Source organism: Triticum aestivum, chromosome 6B (assembly GCF_018294505.1).
Source record: "Triticum aestivum cultivar Chinese Spring chromosome 6B, IWGSC CS RefSeq v2.1, whole genome shotgun sequence".
NCBI lineage: Eukaryota > Viridiplantae > Streptophyta > Magnoliopsida > Poales > Poaceae > Triticum > Triticum aestivum.
This window is the reverse complement of record NC_057810.1, coordinates 188587360-188604823: the sequence shown is the minus strand read 5'-3', so window position 1 is coordinate 188604823 and position 17464 is coordinate 188587360. Positions and strand designations below refer to the sequence as shown.

The 17464-nt window shown below is 49.8% G+C and overlaps 1 long non-coding RNA gene across 1 annotated transcript; it reads left to right on the top strand.

Annotated features, from left to right (window-relative positions):
- The first annotated feature begins 252 nt into the window (after positions 1-252).
- LOC123133921 (uncharacterized) lies at positions 253-1645 on the top strand. Its single transcript, XR_006465435.1, has 2 exons — positions 253-1168; positions 1250-1645. It is a non-coding gene; the product is annotated as an uncharacterized lncRNA (long non-coding RNA).
- Positions 1646-17464: the final 15819 nt, after the last annotated feature.

Here is a 17464-nt window from a genome sequence, read left to right as displayed (position 1 = left end):
GCATTACTGTACCGACCTAGCAGCGTGAGTAGAGCATGCGTACTGTACTCTGAAAGCATTTTTTGTGCGAAAACAACAGAAGATCGGTCAATGTTCCGAGCCAAACACGGTGTTTTTTCCCCAGATTCCGAACTGATCGTTCGTGCGCAGGAGGAGAAAGGTATGCTGCACTGTAGCCTCCGATCTTAAAAATAATAATCCTTTTCTTGCCCCCAGCCCCACCATCACCACCTACTTTTGAAGTCTCTCGAGCCTTCTCATCAGATCACCGCCCACCACCTGCTTTTCTCCCCCTCCTCCGGTCCACGTTGGGGCACTGTGTGGATAACTGTATATACTACTCCACCTCGGCGACTTTGCTACTGCCGGCCCGGCCATCTCCATCCACCGTCTGCTCAGCTCCAATCCGCTCCAGCAGGCCGCCTCGCCGCCACTGCATCTCTCTCTCTCTCTCTCTCTCTCTCTCTCTCTCTCTCTCTCTCTCTCTCTCTCTCTCTCTCTCTCTCTGAGCTCGGAGGGCATCCTTGGTGTTCTTAGCGGGGATGGAAGCGGCCTTGCTGGTTCTGGATGGACTGCAAAATCTCCCACCTCTTACTTCTGCTTATTTGGTGTGCTTATCCGAAATCATCTCCACTTAAACTCGTGTTGTTGATTTTTTTTTCTTGGATTCAGTCTGGGTCACTTCCACGCAAATCATCTATTTTCCCTTTACTGCTAATAAGGAGGCCACTCCCTTTTGATCGAACCGCTGCCTCATGGCACTGCCTTTAGAAAGGAGAAAAAATACCCCTGCATTTGACTAATTTGTTTGCTCTTTCTTCAATTCATCGGGCCTTTTTCCTCCGCTGCCAATTTATTTGTGGGATTAGTCTGCGCAGACGTGAATCCAACTTCTTCAGGTTCTTGCTAGCCACTATTTGATTTCCTTTTGGGAAGAAAAGAAGTTCTTGGCTAAGTAAGATCCAGCTCCGTTGCGTTTCAATCCGACTTTTTGAATCCCCACTTCACTCAAGTTTTTGTGTTCATTCGTTGGTGACCATGGAGTCAACTTGTGAAGCTGACAAGTTCAACCAGCAATGCTCGGCTGAATCTTCGCACTTGTTTATTGTTTTAACAAGAGACGAGCGTCTCGCCTCATCCCATCTTGGCCGGAGCAACCAGCAACACAGTGCACTCCTGTGCCTCCCCTCGTTTCTCTCCTTCCTCCTAGTTTTCTTTCTCTCACTCATCCTCCCTCGTTTTTTTTCAGGAGCACGCCGGAGCAGCCATGGCGCCGCCTCAGAGAAACCCGGCGCCTTGCAAGGTCCCGCCGCCACTCACCTGGATTCGGCCGCCATCGCTCGCCCATCGGTCGCCGCCCTCTGCAGGAGAGCCGCATACCGGCCCGCAGGCTCGTTGAGTCGCTCCGATCCGGATCGATTGGGAGATGCCGATGGGTTGACCCAGCCCGCCGACTCTCCACTTTTCTCCTCCTTCATTTCAGAGCGCTCCTCCCGCCTAGCTACGCCGCCCAGCGCCGCCTCCCCGTCATGGCTGCCCCCTGCAATAAGGATTGAATAGTCGAAAATACAGGGTCTTTTTGTAATAACGAACCGTTTTCTGAGATAGCAACTTAAAAAGGGACTGCGGGTTGAATACTCAAAAACGGAGGGTTTTTTTTGCAAAAGTGACGACGACGGACGGGTAGAAGCACTCCGTGCTTTATTTTATTATTAGTAGGGAAAGATATATATATATATATATATATATATATATATATATATAACAAATTTTATCTACAAGCAGTGGTAGTTACCTTCTACCTCTCTGTCTGCCATGTGTCATCTCACGCAGCCAAGCCAAGCGGGTTAGCGATCAAAAAAGATCCATTAATTTCCCCACCGTCTAGTTGTTGCGCAGGGTTAGTTGGATAGCCTACTAATATCTTGGCCGCATGCAACGCATCTGATTGAATGGATAAGGCTTACTTTTTTAAAATCCTGGATGAGGGCTAGCTTGCTTGATCGCATGTACTTGCGAAGGAAAACAAATTTTGACGTCCATACTCTTTATTATATCTACTTCATACTTTCAAAATTATCATAGGACATATTCTATTTTTCAGGAAAATTTCGGTATGCTCCAATTTTTATAGTATATATGCTATATTTCCCAAGTACTATATACTACAAAATCATAGAATATATACTACATAGTCATGAAGAGTATGATGTGTGTCTTGTATAGTCGATGGAGAAGCATGTTACATGGAGTATGTACTTGTCGAGTATGGAGTATCAAGGGAAGGAGTATGTCAATGGAATTAATCAAGACGGTATTTAATACTAATATTACTATGTGGATGACAGCCATGAAATTTCTCAAGCACCTAACGTGCTTGCATGTAGTATGTAGATTAGAAGAAAGAAGTGTATGACAAAAAGTACTAGCATGGAGTATCATGAAAGAGGTAGTATGGTAGTATGGAGTATTATCTTATCAGAAGTAGTATGTCAATGGAACTAAACAAGCGTATCGGAACGGTCATAATTTGATATGGGTGTGTACATGTAATTTCTCATCACCTAACATACATGTAGTATGTAGATTAGAAGAAAAGGAGTATATGACAAAAACGTAGTATATTGTATGATATACTGCAGACATATGTATGTGTAGACCAATACAAACTGTTCGTCCATAATTTCTACATCTTTACATGATACTGAACTTTTGATATACACAATATAGTCTTGTTTCCATCGATGCATAGGTTCCAGAGCTTGGGGTCGATGCAGGAGTAGTCAGCTCGTCGCCGATGGCTAGTTGCGCCCGTGGTACATCTAGTGTAATACCACACACCAGTGGAGGAAGTTGCGAATCAAAACCGGAGCGGATGGACGCGCCGTCACTGGCGACGGCTCCACAGCGGTGACACCTTGTGTACGCTCTGAGGAGACATCGTTGGTCTTCCTCCGATTGCCTTGCTAAACGCCTTGCTCCTGTCGTCACATTGGCATCTTCAAAATCACGGTGTCACAGAAAAGAAAGAACCATAGAAGATGGTAAGGTCAATGAGGGGGCATGAATTCTTTAGAGTTGGAAATCTGATCAGACTATGATATCGTTAATCCAACTAAGCAATAAAAAAAAGAAATTTGGCGTATATACCTGGCTTGTGTGGTACTCACAACGACAACGGCCAGCTGTTATTTCACTGTCTCGCCGGCGGCAGAAGAATACTCACGACGACGCTGATCCTTCGTGTACAGCCGGTGATGAAAGTGTGGCCCAGACAAAACCTAGATAGTTAACTAATCTGTTTGTTTGTTGGTAACGAGAAGATAGAAATGATACTATTTTTATGTAGAGAGAGAAATGGTAGGTTGGTTAGTAAGCGGATAAGGATGTGAGAAGAGTAGATAGAATTGCTATTCAAAAATTGGGATAAGCTCATGGCCAGATTGACGTAGATAACTACCAAATAAACTAATCAAAATAATTAATGACAATACTAAATGGATGGGGTGGAACCTCATCTAGCCCGTTAGGCATTCTAAAAAAATAGCACACTCAATCTAGAGGCGTGAGATGAACGGTGGATTCTTGGGTGGTAACTACCATTAGGTGGTAGTATCTATTTTTCATATATATATATATATATATATATATATATATATATATATATATATATATATATATATATATATACGGCTGCGCTATTGTAAGCGAGCGCGTATAATGCCTTAGTGTGCGCTCCGGCCTAATCGGGCGGGCGGGTCGCACCAGGAGTAGGCACATTTGTGGTAAAAGGGTTTGTAAGAAAAAGTAACAGACTTAATTTGGTTACCATGCATTGTTCGCGACGTCCTGATTCGTAGGTCGCTAATTTTTTGTAGTAATATAGATAGAAGAGATGGTAATGGATGAGAATTGTTTAACAAGCAATGAGATGGTTCGATCCCTTGGTCTGGTCAACATAGTAAATCAATTCCATTATGTAGTAACGAATTACTACATGACTTGTTAGCAGTAAAAAGGATGGAGTGGGTGGTAATAATGAAACAAATTGTTTTACCAACGAACAAATTAGAGATGCTTATATCCTAATGTGCATGGTAAACATAGTAAAACTAGGCTGCTATGTAGTAACGCATTACTGCATGTGCCTTTTGTTGAAAAATAACGACCCTGCTCTGTTAACACATTACTCCATTGTATTATGTAGTAACGAATTACTACATGCTCATTAACTCCCGGCAGTAAAATGATGGAGTGGATGGTAATGAATAAATTGTTTTACCAACGAACGGATTACAGATACTTCAATCCGAACGGATGGTAAACGTATTACTGCTATGTAGTAATGCATGTACCATATTGTAGTAATTATTTTTTACGAAGGAATGGAACTGGCAAAGCGAGTGGACCAGTATTGGTCGTAAACCATTACGGTGGAATTTTCACGACGCGCGCGCCCTTGCGGCTAGATAGCGCGTATTCTGGCCGGTTGGGTCTGGCCGGAGCGTACCCTAAGAAGTAATGCGCGCAGGATTAGTTTAGCAAAAGGACCCGTGCGTTGCAATGGGAGAAAAGAAATCCTTATCATTAAAAAAATATTTGCAAAGAAAAATTCGCCGCACATTCTTCTCCATGGAGCAATAGTTCTTCTCAAATATGCCCATGTGTTATAACGGGAGAAAACACAATAAAACGACCCAAAACCCTGCCCATTTGCTCCACCCACACACACATGTCCACGTCCTCTATTTCTACATCCTCCATTTGAACACAACACCCCACTCGTGTTACGGCTTATTCTCTCTCTATGTCAACATATTAGAAACTAAAATAATGTAACTAAAAATCAAGTGTCCACAATATTCTCATAAAATGCAAATGTTGAAAGGCTACGCTACACAATATAGTATAAAGCGGAACTAACATCAGGGCTAGATTTGCCAATACAACAAGGAAATGTTGTGCTAATAAGTTTGCCAGGAATATGTTAGAAAAGCGACAAAAGCGCTAGCACATCACTCACAAAATAGGTAGATACAACATATTGTGCAAATTAGCTAAAGAATCACCCTCATACAAAAATATAGCGGTCAGAAGTCACGCGCGAAAAAAAGACAATATGATATTTTGACTAAATGTTCTACTTAGTATATTCACACAATTATTTAATTCTGTTTTTGTTAGCCCCCGTCATGCATGTCGCAATATCAGGGATTTTTTTTGCCTATTTAATGGATCTTTCCTTTTCCCCCATCAACCGTTCATGCAAGTCTCTCTCTTTAATTCTGTTTCACCACGCATGCCAGACCCATTTACTGGGTCTTTCCTTTCTCTCATTGCCCACCATAATCTCCCACAAACATGCAAGTCCCTCTTTAATTCCTTTTTTGTTAGCGATTTTCCATTCTGCTAGTTTATGTAAAAATCCATACGGGACTATTTATTGGATAAACCGAAATTACTGTTATGTTGCCTCGCTTAGACCTTGGACTGGAAGAACAAGCCCAAATAGAGGTGAGCTGCATAGCTAGGCCGACCCAAGGCCCATCTCCCCCTCAACCCTAGCGGCACGGGAGAGCATCTGCTCGATCCCCATCTCCCCCGAGCGCAGTCACGCGCAGGAGACGGCAGCGCCCACTCCCGGTCCCCTCTCTCCCTCGATCCCCTCCCATGGCGCCACCATCCTCGGGAGGAAGCCGCGCCTCCCATGCTCGCGCACCGACCCGGCGCCCGACTTCCATTCCAGTGGAGCTCCTTTGCCCTTCTCAGCCCCCTGTTTCTCCCCCTCGCCTCGGCTTCGTGCGCGGACCCGACCTTCGCGGCCATGGCCGGCAGCCGAGCAGCCCCTGCCAAGCCGCCTCGTGTCATCCTCGGCTCCGGCCACCTCTACCATGCGCGCGCGACCAGCACCACCTTGGTCCACCGAGCCGCCCTGCTCATCTCATCTCTATTTTCCCTCAAAACGTTTTTTCCAGATCCACTAAAGTAGGGAGTGCGGGTTCAATATAAAAAAATAAAGGGACCTTTGTGTAAAAATGCCGCGACGGTGAACCCGGAGACCCAATCCGTGCTTTATTATTAGGGATATATATATATATATATATATATATATATATATATATATACAGACGGTCTATTTTGCTAATATCTATTATGCACACCACTTCTGCACTGCACGCTCAACAGAAGCTCACTGCATCATTTTGACGACGAGCACTGCAATAGACACTAGTGAACTTTTCGTCGGAAAAAACTGCACGCGTTATTTTTTCGGTACTGTTTTCGCTCTAATTTTTTAACCGTTTATCAGAATGAGCCGTGTAATATACCATTGAAAAGCTATAGATTAGGCGCAACTTCGACATGTTGAACACTTTTCGAGATTCCACACGGTTTAAGAGCAGTTTCGAAAATAGTGCGGCGGATGACGAGTGACAGCGAGCGTTTTTTCGCGTTTGTTTCTAAACCGCTTGTCGGAACGAAGCAAATGATACGCCGTTGGATAGATATCGTCGAGGCGCATCTTTTTTATATATAAATCTTTCTCTAATTCATTACGGTTTAAGAGCAGTTTTAAATTTACTAAATATCGGAACTCTGTTTTTCAAAAAAATTGAAATTTTCGGTACTGTTTTTGCTCCAGTTTTCTAACCGTTTGTCGAAACGAGACATATGATACGCCGTTGGAAAGCTACGGACAAGGCACAACTTTCATTTGTTGAAATGGTTTTGAGATTCCTTACAATTTTTAGTTAATTTTGAAAATCGTGCGGCTGACTTCGAGAGGCAGCGGCTGTTTTTTCGCGAAATTTTTACGAAGGGTTGGTCGGAATAATTCAAATCATACGCCGTTGGAAAGATATCGACGAGACGCAACTTTTTCATATAGAACACACTCTCTAATTCCTTACTGTTTAAGAGCAGTTTCAAAATTAACGAAAAGCGGACACTCTGTTTTTTCGCGACACCAAAATCGTCGTCGGACAGAAGAACGCACTGATTCAAACTGAAAACCGCACTGCAACAGACAGTCAAGTGCACTGCATCATTTCTTTTTATCGGACGTAAATTTCTCGCACAAGTTTTTGTTGTCTTTTTCTTTACTTTTTCTTTTGAACGAGAGTGGACCGCAACACTCCCGAAAGTGAAATGCAACACTACCCAAAGTGAATCTCATGAGTTTTTGTTGTCCTTTTTTTATACTTATTAATTTTTTTACACGCGTTGACCAAGCGAGTGGACCACAGGGACTGACCGAGTGAACTACATCTAATATAGAAGTGGGCTTCATTTTGAGATCTTTTTTTATTTTGTGTTTACCAAATGGACAAAAGAGGAGTTTTATAGCATACAAAATATGCACTCTCCACGACTATATTAGAAGTTTACCAAGTGAACAGCATCACTCTTGAAAGTGAACCACAAGGCAGAAACTAGTGAAATTCATCTAAAAAGAAGTAAACCTCTTGCGATATTTTTCTTTTTCCTCGTTTTACAAAGTGAAGTCAGAATTTTTTTGCACTGAACCACATCAATTTGCGCAAAGCATACTAAATACATCTAGTGAACTCCAACACATAAAAAAGTGTACTTCAGTTTTATTTCATTTTTAGCCATCATTTTTTGTTATCTATATTATTTTTTCTAAATATCAGCCTTACCCAGCCCCTTCCCGGTAAAAAAGGCCATGCTCCCATATGAATTGCAGGAGCGGCCATAGCAGATGGCATCGATGATGATGAAGTGCACTCTTCTCTCAGGAAGGTTTTTGGTGCAAAGCAGACTATGATGAAGTGCAATCTTCTCCCGAGGCAGGTTTTGGCACAGAGCAAACTGCATGTCGCATGCCACAGAACATCATATCGTCAACTAAACCGCTCAGCTCACTTCATCATCATTTCTTCTTTTTGTGTTTTCCCCATCTCCCGCACAAAAATCAGTGAACTAAACTGCAAGAAATAGCGGATAGCAAAGCTCCAGTGCACCGAAGATTATTCCATCACGCAATACAAGTGACTGACAACATAAAGGAAAAGTCTGACTACTTAAATAAATAAAAAAGGACCTGCATCCATGGTCGTGATTACCCTCAAAACACAAAAACACAAAAAGTGCTAGTGAACTGCACACCAACATTGCCGCCACCGCAAGCTACTGGCCGGCGAGCTGCAAGTCCTCACCGAAGAAGATTTTGTTGCCGCCTGAACTGCAAGGCGGCGCCCGCCGAACTGCAGTGGTCATTGCTTGTGTGCTCGCACTGTATGCACCCATGCTCTGCACTACACGACCGCGCCACCGAACTGCGGGGCAGACCGGGGGAAGCAGCACCATGTGAGCACTGGCCGCTGGAACAAAAATTACCTGAGCGCACTGCTTCACACCCACAAGCATACTGCACAAAGGAAACTTGCCAGGGTGGAGCTGTATTCCTGCCATCATCACCAGCGCGCCCACGGATTGCACCGACACGAGCACTGTACGCATCCCATGCCACCGAGCTGCACATCTGCGGTTACCGGACTGAAGGGGGTGGGGGTGGGGGAGGAGGACTACACGGGGGAGCAAGCGAGCGAATGGATCCGTGTTCGACAAGGCCAGAGGGCCGAGCCAGAGAGGAGGAAGGGGGAGCTCTCGCCGTTTGTCGGAGGGGAGATGTTGCGGGCGCCGCCGCCGTACGCCGAGGAGAACAACAACGGGGCCTGTTGTGGCGGCCGCGAACTGCAGGCTGAGCCACGGTGAGCTTCACAGTGGGCCGCAATGAGCTGCACGCCATGTTTGCTATGGATGCAGGAGCGATGCCTTCGCCGAATCTCATCCACAGCGGGCGAATCCCGTCCCCGGCGACCAAATCCTATCTCATAGGGCCACTGAAGTAGAGGGGAGGTGTGGACTCGGGAGGTAGCTGTCGGGATCCAGCACCTGGCGGGGCTCCGAAGGCTAGCGGGCTCACCCGGGGAGGGGGTTGAGGTAAGAAGGAGAAGGCATGCAGCCATGGTGGCGTGGATCTGGGTGGCTGTGGGGTACTAGGTGGTTGACAATGAGGATCCCGTCGGATCCATTGGTGGCTGGGCTGGGAGGCAGCCCTGAGCGCCAGCGGCAGCCGGGAGGAGAAGGTGAAGGTGGTGGTGGTGGGAGGCCGAGGCGGGGTTGCAAGGCGGCGGCCCGTCATGAATCCGGCGGAGACAGGAAGGTAGAGCCGGATCTCGTTGGATCCGGCCGTTGCTTGATGGGGCGTGGCCGGCGGATGTAGGTGGCTTGGCGGGAGGGGCGACCCAGTGCGGGGATGGCGCGGTGGCAGCGCAGGGGAGGGAGGTGGCCAAGTCGTCGGGCATGGGGGAGCCGCTCGTGTCACGCTGCGAGGTGGTGGATTGCCCGGGCGGCGGAGCGGCCCCTAGCTTCGGAGGCACGAGCCCCTGGCGGCGCCGGCAGAGGAAGGTGGAGGGAGGGGGTCGAGCCGGCTGAGGAGGAAGGTGGGAGGGAGGGGGTCGGGCACGAAGACAAAGTGGGAGGGAGGGGGTCGGGCACGAAGACAAAGTTAGAGGGATGGTGGGTGATTTCGTTGCGGGAGGAAGGTGTTAGCAGAATAAGACGGTTGATGTGCAGAATAAGACTCTAGAGGGTGTTATCATAATAGACTCACCCTATATATATATATATATATATATAAAAGTAAAATTTAACATCTCTGAAATATTTTCCACCTATTTTCCACCTATATAAATTAATCGGCAATACCCGGTATTATCCAATATTCACCAAAACCCTTCGGGTGACCCCGAAACGCTTCTGAATCCTCTGCGAACTATTCCGAATGTTAATGAAATAATTCCACAAATGTATTCTCATCACTCCGTCCTACTAACACTTAGAAGATCGTGATTGCCTTAAGCTTGTGACCCCGTAGGTTTGGTAACTCATAGACATGAATGAAACCGTTCCTTCAATGACCGATAGCGGGACCGTGGACGTCCATATCGATCCCTATGAGCATACGAATGATATTCGAGCGAACCTTTGGTTATCATGTGATGTTCCTTTCGCTTCTCGATATTTCAAAAAACCCGGGATGCATCAGTATCCTCCGAGTCATCACCATGCTCACTATACCAAAATCCTCGTTACCGGTTTTGTCCTTCTTTCTCGTTATTGTTTTTCGGCATCCTCGTGACGTAGTCACCTGTGTTTGACCAGACGATGATTAATGTCGTCACACAGAGAGGGCCCTAATAATATCTCTCCATTGTCGGAGGAGCAAATTCCACTCTCGAGCTGTCGTGTCACTTGTCAAACTTTCTAATGAACCTGTAAGTTGTCGTTATAATCACCGTGTTAAAGGGGACATTTGAGAAACTCCAAAGCCCATTGTACGGTAAGAAGTGACCACGATACTCCCATGGTATAAGGAGAAATATCACACGTTAACACTCCGTATTATTACAATTGAATGCAAACGATATTAACTCAATTCATAACAAACAAGATTGGGTCAATTCAATATGATCGTTCTTCCAACGTCATAATCTCAATGTTGTTTTAGGACTATCGTTACACTTAACGATATCCTAAAATCCGGAAAACATGATCTCCAACAACACTTGAGCTAGTCTTAGAGGTGAGAGTAGGAAACTTTTATTTACCATTTATCATTCCACACGTGCATATGAGTTTTCCACTAAATCACATATTCCAGGACCATAGCAGTTATATCATAGATATAATATCTTAATTATGAATATGGAAATATAATAAAAAAATTATTGCCTCTAGCACATATTTCCAACACATAGGGCACCTCGGACAAAGGGTCAAACCAACACATCAAGAAGAAGTTGAGTCGTTAGATCTACTTTTGCAGACGCCATCCTTGGCCAGGGCGAGCACTCCAAACCCCACCGTGTGGGCGAAATCGAATTAAACCATGTCACTCTTGCGCTCCCGTAGAGATGGCTAGCAGCCTAGGGTTACATCACTTAGGGCAAAATAATCGATGTGTATGCGACCATACCAGTGTGCAAATTGCCTCCTTGCAAGGACTAGGAAGATGGGTCGTCGCTACTGCTAGAAAATGGGAGCCGAAAAGATTCACCGCCCTGACAAATAGGGAACAAAAAGCCTCCACCGTAAATCACCGCCAGCATCATCGACACCACGACTGGCTGTCGTGCTCCCCGCAGAACTGCTGGGGCATGGCTACCACCTAGATGTTTCAGGGACGCCACTCATTATCCAACTTTTGCCCATGCGTGCATTGTTCATGGTCGCCACAATGCGATTGAGTCCCGCAACACAATAAGATGAACCCGCCACAAACATCTACCAGACAGGCTTTGCTCGCCGGCTTCCTCCGACGACTGCGAGTTGGGTGGGAGAGGAGGAGACAGGGGCGGAAAATAGGGTTTCGCATGACCGCCCCCTTGAGCGGGCTAGGTGTTAGGGGAGGAGTCAGGATAGGAACAACACCCAACTCGCCCATGTGTGTGTTGTCCATGGCAGTCATGGTTTTTTTCTTTTTGGTAGAGCTAGAAGGCCGGCTTGTTCCTTGTTTGTTTGTGTTTATAAGGTGGGGTAGTTGTGGCTTTCGGGCGTGTAGTCCACAATAGGAGGTTTGGCATATGCTTGTTGTATCATTGCATCATTTTTTATCCGGGTTTTGATAATAAACTGAGCAATAATTTCTTTTTATTAACTGAAATGATCAAAGCTATTGCCTCAGGGTTAAAAATAATAATCGTTAGGGATATCTTAAGCAATTTTGCAGCTACAAAAGGCCAACATCTAAGAGCATCTACAACTGAACTTGGCAAATCCGGTACCTCAAACGCCCGCGGACGCGTCCGGGCACGCCTGTGGATGCATCCAGATGGGCCCTCGTATTTCCTTTCGTGCATCCACATATCTTAAATCCGGACTCTCAAATCCATGAAAATACATACACGTCAATCATGCACCACAATGTCGGACGTAAATAAAAAATGTTGGTATAAAGCATACATAGTGTTTACATAAAATTTATCTGAACTGCCAAACTCAAGCATTGCCTTCTTGGTTGTCATTGTGGATCCACATGTGCTCCACAAGTTCATTGAGTAGCTGCGTGTGCACTTGCTGATTTTGAAGATTCTGATGCATCTGCAGAAAGTTCATAAGCTGAGCCGCATCTTGATCTTCTGGGATTTTAACATGTTCTCCGGGTGCTTTGAAATCATGGGTTTGGGCTATACCATCACCCTCATCCTTGACAATCATATTGTGCAGAATAACACAACATGTCATCAGCTGCCACAAATTTCTAATTCCCACATCATTGCAGCGCTCCGCACAATTCCTCAACGAGCCTGAAGCACACCAAATGCCCTCTCCACGTCCTTCCTAGCAGCTTCCTGCATTGTTGCAAAGTGGCTCTGTTTATTGCCACGTGACACGGATATCGTCTTCACAAACGCCGCCCACTGAGGATAGATACCATCGGCAAGATAGTACCCCATGTTGTAGTCCCGACCGTTGATGGTGTAGTTGCACGGCGGTGATTCCCCATTGCAAAGCCTCCTGAATAGCGGAGATCGTTGAAGCACGTTGATGTCGTTGTGAGAACCGAGCATTCCAAAGAAAGCATGCCAAACCCATAAGTCATGTGATGTGACCGCTTCTAGTATGATGGTGGCCTCTCTGGTGTGACCTTGATACATTCCCCATAGACCTTTGGGGCAGTTTTTCCATTGCCAATGTGTGCAATCAATTGATTCGAGTATTCCTGGAAACCCCCTTGCCTCTCCAATAGCGAACAACTTCTTTGTGTCCTGCGCATTTCGTTCTCTGAGATACTCCGGTCCAAACACCTCAACCACCGCGCGAGAAAATTTGACAGTAGTCTTGAGGCACGTGCTCTCCCCCATCCTGACCATCTCACCAACAGCGTCTGCAGCAGTACCAAGTGCAAGCATCCTCGGAGCAGCCGTGAACTTCTGCTTGGCCGAGAAAGAGAGTTGGCCGCAGCAATCCCTTCTCAGCTTGAAGTAGTCGTCGTGTGCCTCCACTCCCTCCATAATGCGCGAAAACAATGGTTTCCGCATGCGAAAACGGCGACCATGGATCATCCGGAAAAGCAGGTGTGGGAGCAAAGTAGTCATTGTGAAGTAGCTTTGCTCCGGACACTCTGTCCCGGTTGATCACTCTTCTCCCTTTGATTGAGCCCTTGAAGTTGAGAATATGCTCCACTTGCCGGTCCATTTCCTCTTGCATGCTCATGAGCATGATCATGTCCACTTCTTCGTTCGAATCTGACAAATTGAAGAACTCATCTTGAATCATTTGGTCAAGCTCCATCGGTCAATACTCCTCGTCCGACGAAGCATCGGAATCCATCATGTACCTAAGAACATCACAATAATTCCAGTCGGCCAATGTGTCGAACACATCAAGCGCAAGGCGGAGCCGAAGAGTAGCCCGGCATACCATGATGGCATGCGGGCCGGCGACAACGTCCCCCGCGGCGAGGAGGGAAGCATTCTTTCGGAGCTGGCGGCGGAGAGCCTGGGAACAACTGCGGAGTGGGCGTGGCGGTGGAGCTGTGAGCCGAACGGCGCGGAGGAGAAAGAACAGAGGAGAGAGCAAATGGATCCGGCAGCTCAGGGGGGGGGAGGAGGGGGGATTTAGTGCAACTTGAGATGGGGTCAGGTTGTCGGGTCTGATGTGGTGGGCGTGCCCGAGCATCTCTATATTCGCCGCATATTTGGGCCGAATATAGGGGGTGCTGGTCAGTCCGGGCATTTGAGTGCCTATTTTAGTGTTGGGGGTTGGGTGCGACATATGCCAGTGGATGGCTTATCATGGTGGGAGCGAGTAGAACGTCGCCGGTGCCTGGAAGCGGGATAAGGCGTAGACACGAACCCCGGCGTACTTTACCCAGGTTCGGGGCTCTCCTAGAAGATAACACCCCTAGTCCTGCTCTACGGGGTCTCCGCATGATCACTAAGGCACAAGTGATACAATGGTGCTCCTTGAGCTGTATGCTAGAGGCAGTAGGAGGCAAGGCTCAGCTCTCTTCCTGCTCTACTGGGTGGCTAGTTCTAATGGGGCCGAACCCTTTGCATGGGTGGCCTGGGGGGTTTATATAGGCCTACCCCTCAGGGGTACAATGGTAATCTGGCCGGCTGCTGGGCCCGGCTGTCAGCGTCTCCAGCCTCCGGCTTCTCCACCGACCGTTGGGGCCCGCCGCCTGGCGGGCCCCACCGACTGGTTTGTGGCTGCTTACTGTAGCCGTGTCGTTGGTGATGAGAGCTTGGCCATCTATGCGTGGCTACAGTCCCGCCGCCTGGCGGGAGATCACTGTAGCCACACCTGGTCTCATCAGCTTAATGGCATGCATGTCTCAGGATAAGGGACGACCGCCTGCTGGAGGCCGGCCCCTCTTGTATCCGCTTGGTCGAGCTTCCGCCGTCTTCCTTGGGGTCGCTGCCAGATAGGGTCCGCCTCTTGCGGGCCGTACCGACAGGCCATCGTGGGGAACAGGACTCCGCCTGCCCGGAGCAACGTTAGGGTAGATACGGCACAGTGCCCCGTCGTGCGGGGATCTCCGTCTGTACGGAGCACTGTAGCCATGCCCATCTCGAGCGTGGGAGGCGACGTGCTTCACTGTAGCCATACCTTGTCTTGTACCCTTGAAGGGAGCTCGGCCGCCCGTAGTTGTGAGGTGGCCGCCTGCCCGTTGCCGCCCTCTCTGGAAGGCGGCCGTCAGGAGCCGGCCACTCGGAGCGCCGTAGTCTTGGGTCACCCGCCCTCTGGAAGCCGGCCGCTGAGCCAGCCGGCCCCAGAGAGTGGAGTTTCGGCTTGGGGCTCAGCTAGGCGGAGCTGGCCCACAGGCTTGATAAATCTAGGGACTCGGGTGAGCCTACCCGTGGCCCATTACTCTGACAGTAGTCCCCGAAGTCGGTGATGCGTCATGGTCGAGGGGCCGCGAGGTCTCAGCGGCTTCCCCCTCACCGAGTTCTGGGAGAATGTCGATCCGTCTTGCGGCTAGCCGACTGCTCAAGCCGGCCTCGCCCAGGTGGAGCTATATGGTTGATTTTGAACTTCAAGGCGGGAAACAGGTGGCGTGCCTGTTAAGCTTCCCTAAGCAGCCGCTCGCCGCGGACGCGCCATGCGGTGCACGTCAGCCTGACAAGCTTGCCATCCCACGCTTTGGATGAGACATGACTCCGGACCGGGCTCGCCACTACCGTGCCTCGGCAACTGGGCAGATTTACTGCACTGGAGGGGACGGTTGCCATCCCCGCGACTATTCACGATGGGGTGAATGCGCGCGGGAGACGGGGGGTCGTGGGGACGTGGGCGCAGTTAATCCCACGACCCCATGTCCTGCCCCCTCGACTACATATCCCGGGCGCTATAAGTAGGGAGGGGGGAGAAGTGTGGCAAAGTTCCTGCGCCCCCTCCCACTCTTCTTCTTATCCTCTCAGCCTCCGCTGCTGCTGCTGCCGTAGCGCCGCCGCCGTAGCTTGACGCCGATGCGCCTCTCCTCTCCGCGCCGCCAGCCAGAGCCATGGGCAACTGGGACGGATCGACCGTGATCGAGGATCACATCGCTTTCCTCCGCGACACACGCCGGATGCCTAGCGTGGCCTTCGTCAAGGCGCGGGTGCCGTCGGAGATGGAGATCTCGCCGGCGCCGCAGGAAGGCGAGCGGGTCGTCTTCCGCTCGCATTTCCTATGGGGCTTTGGCCTCCCTGCGAGAAACTTCTTCCGAGCCTTCCTCAACTTTTACAACCTTTAGCCCCATCACCTCACGCCCAACGCCGTGACCTTGCTCTTCGCCTTCGTCACGGCGTGTGAGGGTTACCTCGGCATCCTCCCCACAATCAAGCTGTGGGGAGCATTCTTCTATGGAAAGCTCGGCACCTCCGCCAAGGAGACGGTGGCCGAGTGCGGGGTCTTCGTCACCGTGCGCCGGCCGGCGAAAAGGAACGCCTTTCCCGTCATCAAGCTGGCGCAGTTGCTGAAGATGTGGCAGCGGTCCTATTTCTACGTCGAGAACGTGGACCCTGCTGCCGACTTCCTCAACCTGCTGGCCTACGAGGCCGCCCCCCCCCACCGGAGCCCGCGTCTCCTGGAAGTACAAGCCAAAGCCGGTGTCGGCGGACGCGGCGGCCGCCATTGGCCGACTCCGAGTGCTCCAAGAGTCGGAGGGCCTCGTGGCCTCTGACCTCCTCGTCGCCTTCGTGGAGCGCCGGATCCTCCCGCTCCAGAGCCGCCCTCACCTGATCTTCCGGATAGGCGGACACCGCGATCCGTGTCGTCTGTGCACGAAGGGAATGCCGCCTGCCGAAGTCTCGCGGATGGTGAACGAGATCTCTGACCTCAAGATGTCGGAGAAGGAGTGGCGGTACAGGAAGCGGCCGTACTCTCGCCACAACCCGCCTCCTGTGGTAAGTTTCTTGTCTTTGTCCTTTGAACTGCTTTCTTTTGCTTTGTTTCTCTTTATGGCGCCGCTCTTCAAGACTTGATTCCTTCTTGGTTGTAGATTTATATGTCCGAGGCAACGGCCGCCCTCCTGGGGTCGGGTGATAACCTCCAGGCGGACAGGACGGAGAGTGACTTGGACGATCCTGACTTGGGGGCGGCCGCCCTGGTCGACGACGCGACAGGCAGCGGTGGCAGAGCGGGTGGCGGTAGTGGAGCAGGCGACTCCGAGGGAGGCGGCGGCGTCGAGGCCTGGCCCGACGATGACGAAGACGAAGACGAGCCGCGCCCTGCCCGGAGCTCCGCCACCACCGGCGCCGGCCCCTCTTCTGGGCCGCCCGCCCCAGGCGGAAAGTGCAAGCGGAAACAGGGCTCGACCCTATTCGGCAGCGCCCCAAAGAAGCCCAAGAACCCGGCCGCGGCGACCAGGTGGAAAGAGACCGTGGCCAGGGCGACCCAATACCAAAGGCAGCCGAAGGTGCCAGTTATGGTGTCGGTGTAAGCATCATTTCCTTACTCCTTGCTTTTTCATCAATCTGTCGTGAAAATCCTCTGACTTGTCTTCTTTTTTCAGGGCCCCTCTGACCCTTGAGAAGTCAGGTGCCGGCTCGGTCCTCAGGTCAGCAGCAACCTCCTCGACCAGCCGGCGCATCGACCCGGCCGCCGACCTCCGGGAGGTGACAGAGCGGAATGCACAGGAGGCGCGCGATGAGGAAGAGGCCAACCATCTGGCCAAGGAGCAGGCGGACCTGTCTGCCGCGTCTACCGCACGGGAGCTGGCGCTGGCGGAAGCTTAGGTCGCGGAGAAGGAACGGCTCGCGGAGGTCGTCCGCCGCCAAGAGCCACTACTTGTGCCCCCCCTGAACACTGCACTGCCTCCGCCTAATTTCGAAGCGACAGTCGGAGGAGCCGGCGGCGACTACCCGATCCGAGAGCAGGGGGCGGTGACGTAGCCATGCCGGATGTCTTCGTGCTGCCGCCTCCGCAAGCCAGCGAGTCGCGGGGCGAA